At 40.9% G+C, this 15,875-nt stretch overlaps 1 long non-coding RNA gene and 1 pseudogene across 3 annotated transcripts in view; both read left to right on the plus strand.

Annotated features, from left to right (window-relative positions):
* The window catches only part of LOC132510275 (uncharacterized), a 119,334-nt gene that overhangs the window by 46,539 nt on the left and 56,920 nt on the right, over positions 1-15,875 (plus strand). The window lies entirely within an intron of this gene.
* LOC132509983 (large ribosomal subunit protein uL11-like) lies at positions 12,659-13,224 on the plus strand (annotated as a pseudogene).

Below are 15,875 nucleotides of genomic sequence, written 5' to 3' on the forward strand. Positions count from 1 at the left end.
CAACCAAAAATATCTTCAGACATTGCTAAATGTCACCTGGGTGCAGGGTGTGTGGGCAAAGTCACCCTCAGTTGAGAACTACCAGCATACTAGTTAAAGACCTGGTCTTTGGAGTCAGGCAGACCTGATAAAATGTGACTATCATTTATCAGCTGTGTGGCTTTGGGATAGTTAATTGATCTTTCAGATCTCAGCAGCTCCATCTGTAAAATAGGGATATGATTACCATGTAAAGTAGGTACTTTATATGCTTGTTCTAAGGTTTAAGAGAAACAGTACTGTTTTGGAACTCAAGTTCGTGTGTCCAGCGGACACTGAGGTCAAACAAACTGAAACGTCGGGTTTGGAGCAGAGAAACGTTTATTTTTATTTTTATTTTTTAAATTTTTTATTGCGGTACGCGGGCCTCTCACTGTTGTGGCCTCTCCCGTTGCGGAGCACAGGCTCCGGACATGCAGGCTCAGTGGCCATGGCTCATGGGCCCAGCCGCTCCGCGGCATGTGGGTTCCTCCCGGACCGGGGCACAAACCCATGTCCCCTGCATCGGCAGGCGGACTCTCAACCACTGCGTCACCAGGGAAGCCCTGGATTTCCTATTCTTTTCCATTGATCTAAATATCTATTCTTTGTCTTCAATATCATATTGCATAGACTATTTATCTTTATAGTAGATCTTGAATTCAAGTAGTATGAGTCCTACTTTGTTCTTATTTTTCAAAATTATTTTGGCTATTCTGATGCCTTTATAATTGCATGTGATTTAAAAAATCAGCTTATTTGCCTCTACAAAACTTTCTGATGAGATTTTTCTTGGAATTGTGTTGAATCTATATATCAGTTTGGGGAGGATGACATCTTAACAATATTAAATCTCCTAATCTATTTACCTGGTATATGTATCTATTTATTCAGGTATTTAAAAATTTCTTTCATCAGTGTTATATATTTTTCAGCATATAACTTGTATCCTTAATAAGATTTATCTTTGAATAATGCATGTTTTTTTCTGCTATTGTGAGTGACTTTTTACAAAATTAAAGTTTTAATAGTTCACTACTAATATATAGAAATACAATGGATATCAATATTTGTACATTGACTTTGTATCATGCAACCTTGCTAAATTCACTTATTAGTTCTATTAGGGTTTTTTTGGTGTGTGTGTGATAAATTCTTGGGATTATCTATGTATACAACTTTGTCATCAGTAAAAAAGAATTTCATTTCTTCCTTTCTAATCTGTATTCCTATTATTTACTTTTCTTACTATATCTCTTATGGTCCTCTGTACAGTGTTTAATAGGAGTGGCAAGAGTGGAATTCTTTCCTTCTTCCCTATCTGAAAGGCAATCTGCCTTTCACCACTAGAACATTAACTGTCAGCTTAAGGAAGTTCCCTTGTATTCCCAGCTTGCTGAGTTTGTATCATGAGAGGTTTTGAATTTTTTAAAGGCTTTTTCTGCATCTATTGAGTTGGTCATATAGTTCTTCTTGAGTCTGTTGATGTGGTAAATTATATTGATTTTCAAATGTTTAATCAGCTCTGCATCAAGAGATAATTCTAATTGGTCATGATGTATTTTCCTTTTGATTTATTGTTGATCTGGTTCACTAATATCTTAGTGAATGAGGATTTATTTAGTGATGAGGATTTTTTGGTCAGTGCTTAAGAGGGATATTGTTCTATAGCTTTCTTTTCTCTTAATGTCTTTTTAAGAAATATTTATTTTCTTTTTGGCTGTGCCCTGGTCTTAGTCACGGCACGTGGACCTTCGTTGTGGCACGCGGGATCTTCATTGTGGCATGCATGTGGGATCTAGTTCTCTGACCAGGGATTGAACCCGGGCCCCCTGCATTGGGAGTGTGGAGTCTTATCCACTGGACCACCAGAGAAGTCCCTCTTAATGTCTTTGGCAGGGTATCAAAGTAGCGTTGTACTCATAGAATGAGTTGAGAAGTGTTCCTTCCTCTTTAGTTTTCTGGAAAGCTTTATGTAGAGTGATATTATTTTTCCCTTAAATGTTTGATAGAATTCACTGTGGAAGCTGTCTAAGCCTGAGTTTTCTTTGTGGGAAAGTTTTAAGCAGCCAATTGATTTCTTTAACAGGTACAGGGCTATTCAGGATACCTCCTGGCTTGCATAGTTTCTGACAGGAAGTTTGCTGTAATTCTCATTTATTCCTCTTTGTAATATGTCTTTTCCCTCTAGCTGCTTCTTTTTTTTTTTTTAACTTTGCTGCTATGATATTTTTAAAAACAGAAGTATAGTTGATTTATAGTATTGTGTGTTTCAGGTGTATAGCATAGTGATTCTGGTGTTTTTGCAGATTATATTCCATTATAGGAATATTAGGTACCCCTAATATCTGTACCCAATTGGGTATAGTTCCCTGTGCTATACAGTAAATCCTTGTTGCTTATCTATTTTGTGTATAGTACTTTGTATCTGTTAATCACACACTCCTCATCTGTTCCCACCCCCACGTCCCCTTTGGTAACTGTAAGTTTGTTTTCCCTGTCTGAGTCTGTTGCTGTTTTGTATATAGGTTCATTTGTATTATTTTTTAGATTCCACATGTAAGTGATATCATATAGTATTTTTTTTCTCTGACTTATTTCACTAAGCATAGTATTCTCTAGGTCTACCCACGTTGCTGCAAATGGCAATATTTCATTCCTTTTTTTATGTGTGAGTAATATTCCATTGTACGTATTAGCTGCCTTTTAATATTTTCTCTGTGTCTTTCCTTTTCAGAAGTTTGGACGTGGTATACATAGGTAACCTTTATTTGGTATGTATCCTGCAAACCCAGGTGTCTGCCATTAATTTGGAATATTCTTCACTATTATTTCTTTGAATATTTTCCTGCCTCATTTCTCTCTCTTCTGCTGAAAAAGAAATGGAGTCTTCTTCTGGGATTCCAGTTACGTGTATATTAGACCACTTGATATTGTCCCACAGCTCTTGGATGCTCTGGTCCTATTTTTCTCTTTGTGTTTCAGTTTGACTAATTTCTTTTGACCTGCATTCAAATTCACTGACTTTTTCCTTCAGTTATGTGAAGCTTAGTGATTAGCCTGTTGAAGGCATTCTTTATCTCTGTTACAGTGATCTTCATTTCTAGAATTTTCTTTTTTTTTTCTGAAATCACTCATCTGATCTTACATGTTATCCACCTTTTCCACTATAGCCTTTAGCATGTTAATCATAATTATTTAGAATTCCCTGTTAGTTTCAACATCTGTGTCATATATGAGTCTGATTCTGTTGCTTACTTTGTCTCTTGACAGTTTTTTTTTCTGTCCTTTTTTGTATGCCTAGTAGTTTTTGATTGAAAGCCAGACTTTTTTTTTTTTTTTAGGACTGTAGAAACTTAATAGTTTTTTTTTTTTATTTGGAAACTGGCATGCCTTTCCTCCTGCTGGACCTTTAGTAAGTGTTTGATTCAATCTACTCAGGAGTTAAGTTGAGTTTGGGATTTATTTTTTCTGTGGTTACCCTCTGTCTTAGTTTGCTAGGGCTGCTGTAACAAAGTACCACAAACTGAATGGCTTAAACAACAAATTTCTGTCTCATCGTTCTGGAGGCTGGAAGTCCTAAATCAGAGTGTCATCAGGGTTGGTTTCTTCTGAGGGCTGTGAGGGAAGGTTCTGTTTCAGGCATCTCTCCTTGGCTTGTAGATGGCTATCTTCTTTGTGTATCTCTTCACATCATCTTCTCTCCATGCGTGTCTGTCTCTGTATCCAAATTTCCCCTTTTATAAGGAAATTAGTCATATTGAATTAGGACTCACCCTAAGGACCTCATTTTAACTTGACTACTTCTGTAAAGACCTGATCTCCAAATAAGGTCATATTCTGAGGTACTGAGGCTTAGGATTCTAAATTATCTTTTTTTTTTTCCAGGAAACAATGCAACCTATAACTTATCTTTTTTTTTTCAGGAGACCAATGCACCCTCATTGTACCACAGGCTTCAAATTCTTCTAGCTTTTCTTTGTATTTAAAGTGGGTACTAATTTGCCAGAGGGTTTTTCTTAATATGTGTTCCACCATCAGCGTTAGGTCTTCACTGTTGCCCCTCTCCAATAATAGACTGCTATTATTAGTTACTGGAGGCTTGTTAGCCTGGTGGTGAGAGCAGAGGAGGGGTCATATTTTCTGTTGTTCTGATTAAGCCTTGGTATTAGATAACTGCTGTGTCCTGGGTCCTGAGGGTGGAGTCTTCTAGGGATCTACTGTCTTCCTGCTCAGCTAGAGGAGATGTCTAATAGCCTATGTCTGGCATGTATTCCTGCCCCTTCCCTCAGGGATAGATGTTTTTTTTCTGTTCCCTTACTTCAGCTGCAGTGGATTTGCACCTGTGCCCTAGACATGATAAGGCCTAATTCTTCCTCTATGAAATAGAGGTATGATAATAACAACAGCAACTCTATAGGGATTTTTATGATAAAATTGTGTGATTTAAGTATAAAGCACCTTAATAGTAGTCAATAGATAGTGGCTTATTGTACTTCGCTCAATAGTTTTTTTTCTCCACATCTTCGTGTTATTTGCAAGGCTGAGTTCGTACCTTTTACATCTTCATCTAAGTCATTACAAGTGCTGATTGTTGTAAGTCCTGAACCCAAAGATACTATAAACAATTTTCAGAAAAACAATAATTATCCTATTCTTTTTGGTTTAAATTCTTTTTAGCGTTACATAATTTGAAGTGAACTTTCCAGAGAGCCCTTCAAGTTGGCAATTGGAATATGGATGAGTGCCCCAAGAGAAATGTTTTATGTGGTGGGATATTTGCACAGTGCAATGAAAATAGGGACAATCCAATTACAGTTTAGAGTAGAGGTCATAACTGGGAAGGTGAATTGCAAGGCTGGAGGCTATTACAGTTAAGGCCCCAACCATAGGCAAAGTAGATAGGTTATGCTTAGTGTTATTTAAAAAAAAAGTTGTGAACATCTTGAGGATTTCGTGGCAAATTTAGGTGAAATGTATGTTCAGGGAGTGATATGGGAGCATGTGGGGAGAAGGGGACCTTCTGATGGTGAAGTAAAGGGTATAATTACCCACACATGTGCCCTAGCTTAGAAAGTTTGTGCCTCATCATTTCTACCTCTGGGATGTGAGCAAAAACAAAATGAATATGAATTTCATCTCTTCTCAGTGTGCTATATGTGTGTATAGAATGGGAGCAGAAGGAAAGCTGGGGAAGAGTATGGTGAGTGTATAAGGAAGGATACTCATTTCTGATATCTGCGATACAGAGGTTTAAACGATCTACCTCTTGAGTCCCTAATTCCATAGTGGAAGAGGAGATTAATCATTTTTTAGGTAATTAATAGGAGCATTGAACCTTTTGTTCACATGTATACAAATCATTAACAGAGCAAAGTACCAGCTGGAGGCAGGTGATTTTTCAACTCCCCCAGAGGGTTCTTTGGTGATGAATATTTTTCAAATTTTCAAGCTTCATTTATACTAAAAAGTTTATGGGAAGTGAGTTTCAACACCCCTGTTTAGATACCTCTGATATTATACCAGTGTCTTAGTAGAGTGTCCCAAGCCATCTATTCCCACTGATTGAGAAAAAATTATTTAACACTGTTAAATGAATTTTTTGGTTATTTCCTGACTCGGTGCCTTTGCTTTTGCTGCTCCTGCTGCTAGTACTGCATTCTTTCTTTCACAGTTTTGTCTATTGAAATCGTACCCACCTTTCAGTTCAACTTCATCTATAAAATTCTCCTAAGATCTTTTTGTAGAGGCATTTAATATTAACTTCTCTGTTAGACCATAGCGATCTTGAGATCATAAGTCATATTTTTAATTACCTTTGTGTCCTTTTTCAGGTCTTAATACATCAATTAGTTTATAGTAGGTGCTTAGAATATTTGATAAATGGATGAAAATAGTAGCTAACACTTACTGTTGCCTTACAAAGTAAAGGTTACTAGGTAGGTATGGAGTGGGGGTCACCAAAGAAGAATAAGATGTGGTCTCTAGTGTTATGTACTCCTCTGTTTGTGTTGTTGCATATACCTACAAATGAAACAAAAATAGTTTTTGTCTTCAAATACATTAAAAATAATATGCTGACTCTGTATTGTTCCCTAAATGTATGCATGGGGTGGAGGAGGGAGACAGGTGGATTGTGTAACTTTGCAAGGTGACTACTTAAGAGGAACAGTGCTCAATTAGATGTAAGTTCTGGTCTATCTGTTGCATTTCCAGTGTGACATGGCAAGACTTTAAATACTTGCATGGTGTGGATTAGGGGTTAGTGGCAGGCAGTATTTATGCAGACAGCGAATTTCTAGTACTTCAGATAAGAATGCTTGAATATGGTCTGGGAAGCAAAATTATAGAGTTGAGGGGAGCACAATGTCTGAAGCACAGTTAAGACTCAATAAATATTTGTTAGGAAGAAGGAAGAATGGAAACAAGCCAAGGCAACTAGCATGTGTCTGAATAAACAGATGCTACTAAGTAAGAGCAGGACAAAAATGGAGTCAACAGATATGAATCCATGAGGCAAGTGAGATATTACTCTTGTTATTTTATTAACAATACTATAGCAACTTAACTTCTTTTTCTCCTTGTACAAGGCACCTCACATATATTAACACATTTGTTATTTAGAAGAGCCCTTAATTATAGTTACCATTAATAATTACTTGATGGATGAAGAATTTTAAGATTCAGAGAGATAAGAAGTTTGCTGAATCTCACACAGCTAGCAAATGGCAAATGTGGTACCCTGTGCTCTACAGAACAAGGTTTCTCTAAATCATTCAGGATGAGACTCTTCCTAGATGACACAGATGCCTGTCGTCCCCAGGTCACATCCCCTCAACTCACCTTTTTCGGCTTAGCTGGGGTGGAAAGTTCCTGTTCCTGACCTCATCCCTCTTCAAGCATGTGTGCCATGGTCTCTTTCTGGTTTTCTGCCTCACGTGGTTTTCTAAAACCATGAAAGGATAGTCAAGTTCTTATCGGCTCAGCCCAGAGATGCAAGGTAGCAGTCCTTCACCAGTGGAAAATAAGAGTTGGTTGAAAAATGCACCACATTTCTGCCCTTCAGATGGACAATTATAAGGTGCTTTCTACATGGGTTCTCAGAAGTTCCCTGACGTCACTGAGCTCTACTGGACCCGCAAGTAAACAGTTCAGTAAGCCATTCCTCATTTTCCTCCTTCCCTGTTTTATTCCCACCGTTTCACATCCCTGCTTCTGACATCATCTGCACTCAACTTGTTTCAGGCCCTGCTTTCAGAGGAATCCCAGCCGAGACACTAGTTAATCAGACCCATATGTCACATCAAGGTCATACACCTTGGGGTATCCTAAAGGACCACCAGGTATCTGAATCTGTGAAGCCACCACTATCTTTGCTTGAGAATTATACCTTGTATGACAGGGAAAGATGTGTTTTTAAGAAGCCCACGTTTTGATGTTTGTAGGTAATGTCACGTGGAGCTTTCTCATTTCCTCATCTATGTTCCTGTAATGGGGGCGCATGGGATTGATTTCTGGTAAGTGGTGGTTATTTCTAGGAAGTAGAGCTTACATTCTCTAGGGGAGACAGACAACGAAACAGTTATAACAAGCTGTGGCAAAGACTGTGATGGGAGAAATACGTCAGAGGAGCTCCCATCCTCGAGGCCCAGAGCAGGTTTCCCAGAGTGAGCTTGGATGTTTCCAGTATGAGGTCTGAAGGCAAAGAAGGGTGTGAGGAGGATTTGGGGCAGATGGGCCAGGGCAGGAGAGTGCGCTGTGGTGTGATCAGGGGTGGGTGGGGTGTGGGACTGATGGTGAGCCAGTATAATGGTCATAGGGAGCAGAGGCTGGGGAGGCAGGGCCAGGCAGGGGTCCAAGGTCAAGCTTGAGTTGGGAAAGGGCTTCATCTCAAGGGCAGTGGAGCATTTGGTGTGTTTTGGTTTGTGACCACTGCGGCATGTGATGTCACTTATATGTGGAATCTAAAAAATACAACAAACTAGTGAATATAACATAAAAGAAGCAGACTCAAGATAGAGAGAACAAACTAGTGGTTACCAGTGGGAAGAGGGAAGTGGGGAGGGGCAAGATAAAGTGGGGATTAAGAAGTACAAACTATTAGGTATAAAATAAGCCACAAGGATGTATTGTACAACATGAGGAATATAGCCAATACTTTATAACTACTATAAATGGAGCATAACCTTTAAAAATTGTGAATCACTATGTTGTACACCTGTAACTTATATAATATTGTACAGCAATTATAATTCAATTATTCAATTAACTTACCCACTCAATAACAGCTAAAAAAAAGAAAAAAGTTAAGAGGAAATAAAGGCAGCTCCGTGCTCTGCAATTTTTTATAAATTTATTGTATTTATTTTTATTTTTGGCTGCGTTGGGTCTTTGTTGCTGTGCGCGGACTTTCTCTGGTTGCAGCGAGCGGGGGCTACTCTTCGTTGTGGTGTGTGGCTTCTCATTGCGGTGGCTTCTCTTGTTGCGGAGCACAGGCTCTAGGTGAGCGGGCTTCAGTAGTTGTGGCTCGCGGGCTCTAGAAAGCGGGCTCAGTAGTTGTGGCGCACGGGCTTAGTTGCTCCGCGGCATGTGGGATCTTCCCGGACCAGGGAAGATCGAACCCGTGTCCACTGCATTGGCAGGCGGATTCTTAACCACTGTATCACCAGGGAAGCCCTGAAATTTTTTTTTTAACATCTTTATTGGAGTATAATAGCTTTACCATGGTGTGTTGGTTTCTGCTGTATAACAGAGTGAATCAGCTATACATATACATATATCCCCATATCCCCTCCCTCTGGCGCCTCCCTCCCACGCTCCCTCTCCCACCCCTCGGTGCCCTGCGATATTAAGAAACCGATTTTGGATTGCTGAGCGGGTCATACCCATTAGTAGACACAAGGGGGCAGCCTCACACCGGGTTCTCAGGGAAGGCCGCCAGTGATCGCGGCGGCGGCTGCTTTTCCCCTCTTTAGGTGCACAGTAAGTAAAACTCCACAGTTTTGTGTGAAAGCGGATTGATTTTTTTTTTTTCTTTTTCTTTACGAAGGACTTGAGGTAGGGACCAGGGTTTTCGCTCGGCAGCACATCACAGGAAGTGCGCGTCTTTGCGTCTCACCTCTGAGGGCCTTTTGATTACGAGGAAGAGGCACCAACTCCAAACATGCGTCCAAGGACGCTGAGAGTCGCCTCCCTTCCTTTATTGTTCTCAAGTACTGTCACAGAACAGCTGTGCGGGAGAGAAAAAAGCACAGAGCTCCTCTTGGAAAGGAGTGGAGTGGACTGCTCCTTTGGAAAAATTCTCCCTTTGCCTGGGTGACCTCATCCAGTCCAGTGACTTTAAGTGACATCTCTAAGGAAGGTAACTGTCACTTTGCTGCCTCAATTCTAAACATCCTCCTAGAATCCCAGATTTGTATATTTCTCTATCCAGTTATCTAGCTGGTATCTCACAACGGTATCTACTAGGCATCTCAAATTTGACCAAAAAATCTATTGCTAACCTCCACACTTGCCTCTTTCCTATGGCCTGTTTTCCTCAACCCAGTATCAGCCATCACCACTCAAACAGTTGCTCAAGCCCCAAACCCACCAGTGATGCTTTGCTCCTCTTTTCTCACCTCCTCCCACATCTCATCAATTCACATGCAAGTTCTGTTTACCCTCTCTCCATCTCCACTGACACCTCCACTCTCGTCTCTTTCCTGCTCTCCTGCTGCAACCTTCTTACTGGATTTTCTTACTGGACTCTGGACTGTCTACGTATATGCTAGGATGATCTTCTGAAGAGAATTCAGATCACTCCTCTGCTTAAAACCCTCTAGTGGAGTCTGTTGCACTTGTAATAAAATTCGTATATCCTGTGATGGACGTGCAAAGTCCTGTGTGTGATAGCTACCCGTGGCCTGCTGCCTCTGCCTCATCTTATACCCCTCTCCTCACTCTCTTGGTTCTGGACGCCTTGGTCTTCTTGATGTTGTTTAGTGGCCTTGGTCCTTGGCACCAACTTTTCTCTCCTGTTTTTGTACATTTGTCTCTAGTCTTTACGTGGATGGCTCTCTGTGTCCTTCAGTCTCAGCTGAAATGTTACCTCTTAGGGAGAGCTTCTCCAGTCCTTCCAACTATAATGATCACCCAGTCACTCTCACGTCCCTCCGTTTTAGTTCTCTATAAGCACCGATAGTAGATGCATTTTCTTTCTTTCTGTTTTTTTCTTTTTTGGCCGAGCCACGCAGCTCGCGGTATCTTAGCTCCCTGACCAGGGATTGAACCTGGGCCCCAGCAGTGAAAGTGCCAAGTCCTAACCACTGGACTGCTAGAGAATTCCCTAGATGCATTTTTCTTGCTTATTTGTTGCTTTATTGTCTATCTTCCTCCACTAGAATAGAAGCTCTATGAGGGGTAGGACATATCTGTTTTGAACACTTAACCTCATTCCGGTGACTAAACAAGGCCCAACACATGAAAGATGCTTAACAAATGTTTGTTGAATAAAGAAATGATTAGAACTACCACACCTGACCCTGCTGAGGGTAGGCTGCAGGGTTCTTTACTATTACCTTTGTGTTTGGTCTTAGGTGAGTCATTTATTCTCTCTGAGCATCGGTTTCCCCTTCCAGATAATAATACTCTGTGATATGTTTATTCTAATCCACGAGTGTGCTTCTCACCTAGGAACTCCTGAGTGGAAAACCCACTTGCTGTCTAAAAGTTTTGAACACCCTTGAAGGGTGAGAAGGGTGAGAAGCCTTGAGACTTAATGCTTCCTATCTGTTCATTTTCATGTACAGAATCAAAACTTGAAGTTGCCAGGGTTTTTACTGTCTCCTGTGAAGCTGATTCCATGTCATGAGACAGAGATGGAGCTAACCCTCTCAAGATGGTTGTTCTCTGAGTGGATGAGCTGGAGGTCAGGGTGATTTTTCTCTAAGCCTTTGGTTAGTGGTACCTGGTTTGAAATTCTGGACCTGCTATTTCAGAAACAATGTAAGCACAGCATATCCATTCTATCTTATTGTATCTTAGGTTCCATCTAAATGAGGCAACAGTTACAGACCTGGACTCTTTAGGATGCTAAAGTGCTATTCACAACTAGTCAGGAAAGGTCACCAAATAAATACTTTGATGTCTGCTAACAAAGGAGATTAGTGAAAGCCTTGACTCTGTGTTCAGCCAGATTGCAGGATGTGGGAGGGTCTTCATTCTCTTTCAATTCCTTTGTTGCTCTGGGATACTGATACCCTACTAAGCTTTAATTTCTTGAAAAGCCATTTCATCAGCCCTGTTGACTGTATGCTAAGATTCCCCCCCACACACACACACATTTGGGTCAGCCTGTACCAAAGGAGAAGGTTATCTGGGCTGTTAAATCTTTGACTGTGTGTCTTTTGAAGAGCGCATTTTGCATTTTGTTATGTCAGGATTGTAATTAGATCCGTTAATTAAGTGAAGAATGAACTTTTCCCAAACTCTGTACCTTTTTGAATTTTTGATGTTTGCTTAGGTTGCTGCTGACCTTTGCTAAGGGGTATGCCACTGCTCATTAATTGGCAAATTTTAATGAGGAGAGTTGACGAATGTGCTGGCCTTGACAATAAATAAAGCTGGCTTCCACTCCAGGCCTTACCACCTTTGGCTGCTTCAAAGTGTGTGGCGTTTCTTTTTTTTTAATACATTTATTTATTTATTTATCTTTGGCTGCGTTAGGTCTTCGTTGCTGTGCGTGGGCTTTCTCTAGTTGCGGTGAGCGGGGGCTACTCTTCGTTGCAGTGCGCGGGCTTCTCATTTCAGTGGCTTCTCTTGTTTCAGAGCACAGGCTCTAGGCACACGGGCTTCAGTAGTTGTGGCTCGCGGGCTCTAGAGCACAGGCTCAGTAGTTGGGGCGCATGGGCTTAGTTGCTCCACAGCGTGTAGGATCTTCCCTGACCAGGGCTCGAACCCATGTCCCCTGCATTGGCAGGCGGATTCTTAACCACTGTACCACCAGGGAAGCCCGCCTTTCCACTTTCTTAACAGTGTGTTTGGAAGAGAAAAAGTTTTAATTTTGATGAAGTGCAATTTATTGATGTATTAATAGTTCACGCTTTTGTTGTCCTATACAGTGGCCCCCAACCTTTTTGGCACCAGGAACCGGTTCTGTAGAAGACAGTTTTTCCACAGACCAGGGGGTGGGGTGGGGTGGTGGGGATGGCTCAGGCGGTAATGTGAGTGATGGGGAGCGGCAGATGAAGCTTAACTCGCTTGCCCGCCGCTCACCTCCTGCTGCACGGCCCGGTTCCTAACAGGCTGCGGACCAGTAGTGGTCCACGGCATGGGGGTTGGGGACCCCTGCTATATTAGATATCTTATCCCAACTCAAGGCCATTATGATTTTTTCCTGTTTTCTTTTAGAAGTTTTATGGGTTGGCATTTAGGTCTATGGTCCATTTCAATTTAGTTTTTCTATATCCTTACAATAAACTCAGAAAAAAGGAATAAACTATTGATACACGCAACAACATGGATGAATCTCAAAATCATTTATGTTGAATTACATAAGCCAGACCAAAAAAGAGTACATACTACAGGACCTCATTTCTAGAAGATTCTAGAAAGTGCAAACAAATATATAACAGAAAGCAGCTTTCCTCTTTTATCTCAGAGCAGGCCAAGGGGCAACTTTCTTCCGTCTTTTTGCATCCAGGTCTATCTGACACCAGCTGCCTCCAACATGTCGCTCAAGTTCAACCCCAACAAGATCAAAAGTTGTGTGTACTTGAGGTGCCTTAGTCGGGAAATTGATACCACGTCTGCCCTGGCCACCAATATCTGTCCCCTGAGTCTGTCTCCAAAAAAGCTTGGTGGTGGCATCACCAAGGCAACCAGTGACATGAAGGGCCTGAGGATTATAGTGGACCTACCCATTTAAAACAGACAGGCCCAGATTGAGGTGGTACCTTCTACTTCTACCCTGGCCATCAAAGCCCTCAAGGAACCACCTAGAGACGGAAAGAATCAAAAAACATCAAGCACATAGGAAACATCACTGTTGAAGAGATTGTCAACTTTGTCTGACAGATGTGGCATGGACGTTTAGCTAGAAAACTCTCTGGAACCATTCAAGAAATCCTGGGGACTGCCCAGTGTATGGCTGCAGTGTTGTTGGTCACCACCGTCATGACGTCATAGATGACATCAACTGGTGCAGTTGAACGCCCAGCTAGTTAGGAACTACTAAGGAAAACATTTCAATAAAGGATCACTTGGAAACCAGTAAAAAATACTCCCCAAACCACAAAAAACCCCACCCCCCCAAAAAAAATAAGAGCAAACAAACAAAAAACAGATTAGTGGTTGTCTAAGGACAGAGCTGGAGAGTAGATTTCAGACATGTCCAGTAAACTATTGGGCATTATGGAATTGTTTATTATGTTGACTGTGATGATAGTTACATGAGTGTATGCATATTTCAACACTGGTCAAGTTGTACCCCTTAAATATGTGCTGTTTATTGTATCAATCATACCTTAATAATACCTAAAAATTTGTTCATTAATTGAATGGAAAAAACTCTTCCTCTAAGGAGCCTTGTAATTTAGCTGCCCCAAATGACTTCTGAATCAGACTTGGGTATTAATTTTCTTAAATCACATTTAAATTAGAAATAACTTAAAAAAAAAGACCATTAAATTTTATCAGTCTCCTCTAGTGCGGTCAATTGTCCTTAGATAGGGAAGGAGCACAGTGAACACATTTTTTGGTCTCATTGCAATGTGCTCTTCTTTTTGAAATTGGTGTCTTATCTTTTACATCTGCAATTAGCTGAAGCTGGCAACTTCAAGAATAAGTCCTGCACTCAAACCACTCAAACCACTCAAAAAGTGGTGCAGGGTTAAGTGTTGGCACTTAACCCTGCACCACTGAGGGCAGCAGCTAAAATCTAGATCTTTCCCTTAGAGCAGACACTTCATTTGGAATTGTCAGAAACACGTGTAGCCTGAGGTCAGGTGCAGTCTACACCTGTTCAAAAAGAGGGCCAATCTCTGAATACTAGGATTTGACCGTCCTAAAAGAAACAAGTCCCATTTTCTGCTTCTCAGAATGAGTCTAATATCCAGCTAAAAGGAATGCCGGATTACAATCTAGCTGGATGACTTCAACCATGCCACCTGAATCTCTTGGGCCTCAGTTATTTCTAGTCTAAAATATTGGTTTATTGGGTTAGATAATTTTTAATAGTGTTTCCTATAATGCACTTCTAGAATTGGTTATCAGAAGCCATTTTGTGGCTCACCCTTAACCTACTGAATGCAGCTGTATTTTTGCTCCAAATGTTAAATATTTAATCAACTCTAGGTGAAACCCAAATGTAATTCATTAAGCAACTTGGTGTTGAGTCAGATGCAACAGACATGAAAAATCCTTTTTCATTAGTGTCCACTGGCTTCATTGGTTCAAGAATTCTGGCTGATGGCATGAATAGCAAAACTGTCTTCTGTTCAAATAAACTGAATGTGTATGAATAAAAATAAAGCAAAATAAAAGCCAGGAGCCTTTCCAATTGGCCTTTACTAATTGTGATGTATTGATTTTCTATGCTGCATTAATGTCTACAAGGCTGTCCTTTGGCTAATCCAAAAGATGAATGAAGTTGATGAAAATTGTTGTTTTAAAGTGTGCATAAATGTAAAGGCTGGAGAAAGGCACATGTGCTTATGTGTGTGCGTGTATATGCAGAATGTGGAGAAAAAGACACATGATGCAGTTTTTATGTAGGGGAAGTGGTGGAGACCACCACCAAAGTATCTTTTGTATATGGTCTTATTTTTTTTTGTCCCTTGTCTACAGATCTTGAACAATTTAACCTCTCAAAAAATAAGAATATTAAACAATAATAACTGTATGTTTTAAGTAATAAGGATTTGGCTTTCCTATATTTCTATTAGTCAGAATTAGAAAAAACAAACTCAACAGTTTAGATGTGAATTAAGCATATTTCACACCAAGGTTACGAAGCTAAAATCAGCAAAAGGAAGGAAGGAGGGAGGGAATCAAGTATTGTCAAAGTATGTTCTAGGTACCAGGAGGATCACTGGTGATTTGTATCCATAATCAATTTCTAGTAGTTTGGAGGACAGTGTTGCCCTTATATTGACATCCTAAAATTCAGCAGCCATGGGCTTAGTTAAGTAGGAGGAAGTCAGCATAGAATGTGACTGTCTTGGATGGTGACGGTAGCATTAGTTTCCAGCCTCGAGTCCTCAGAGAAGGGCACATTTCTTTCTCTTTTACTGCCTTACTTCCAGGAGGATAGGCTCTCCTGTTTAATTTCCTAGAGCAGGGGGCAAATTCCAACCCCTGGTTCAAATCTGGCCTGTTGCCTGTTTTTGTATGGATTGTGAGCTAAGAATGTATTTTACATTTTTAAATAGTTGACAAAAAATCAAAAGTATAATATTTCATTACATGTGATAATTATATTAAATTAGAATTTCAATGTACATAACGTTTTATCGAAACACAGCCACGCTCACTCGTTTACATATTTAGGGCAGCTTCTCCCCCCCCCGCCCCCCCGCCCCCGTACGCGGGCCTCTCACTGTTGTGGTCTCTCCTGTTGCGGAGCACAGGCTCCGGATGCGCAGGCTCAGCGGCCATGGCTCACAGGCCCAGCCGCTGCGCGGCATGTGGGATCTTCCCAGATCGGGGCACGAACCCGTGTCCCCTGCATCGGCAGGCGGACTCTCAACCACTGCGCCAGCAGGGAAGCCCTAGGGCAGCTTTTGAGCTAAAATGTCAGGAGTTAAGTGGTTGCCATGAGACAGTATAGCCCACAAAGCCTACAGTATTCACTCTCTGGCCCTTTATAGAAAGTGTTT

The sequence above is a fragment of the Lagenorhynchus albirostris genome, chromosome 19 (assembly GCF_949774975.1).
Source record: "Lagenorhynchus albirostris chromosome 19, mLagAlb1.1, whole genome shotgun sequence".
Lineage (NCBI taxonomy): Eukaryota > Metazoa > Chordata > Mammalia > Artiodactyla > Delphinidae > Lagenorhynchus > Lagenorhynchus albirostris.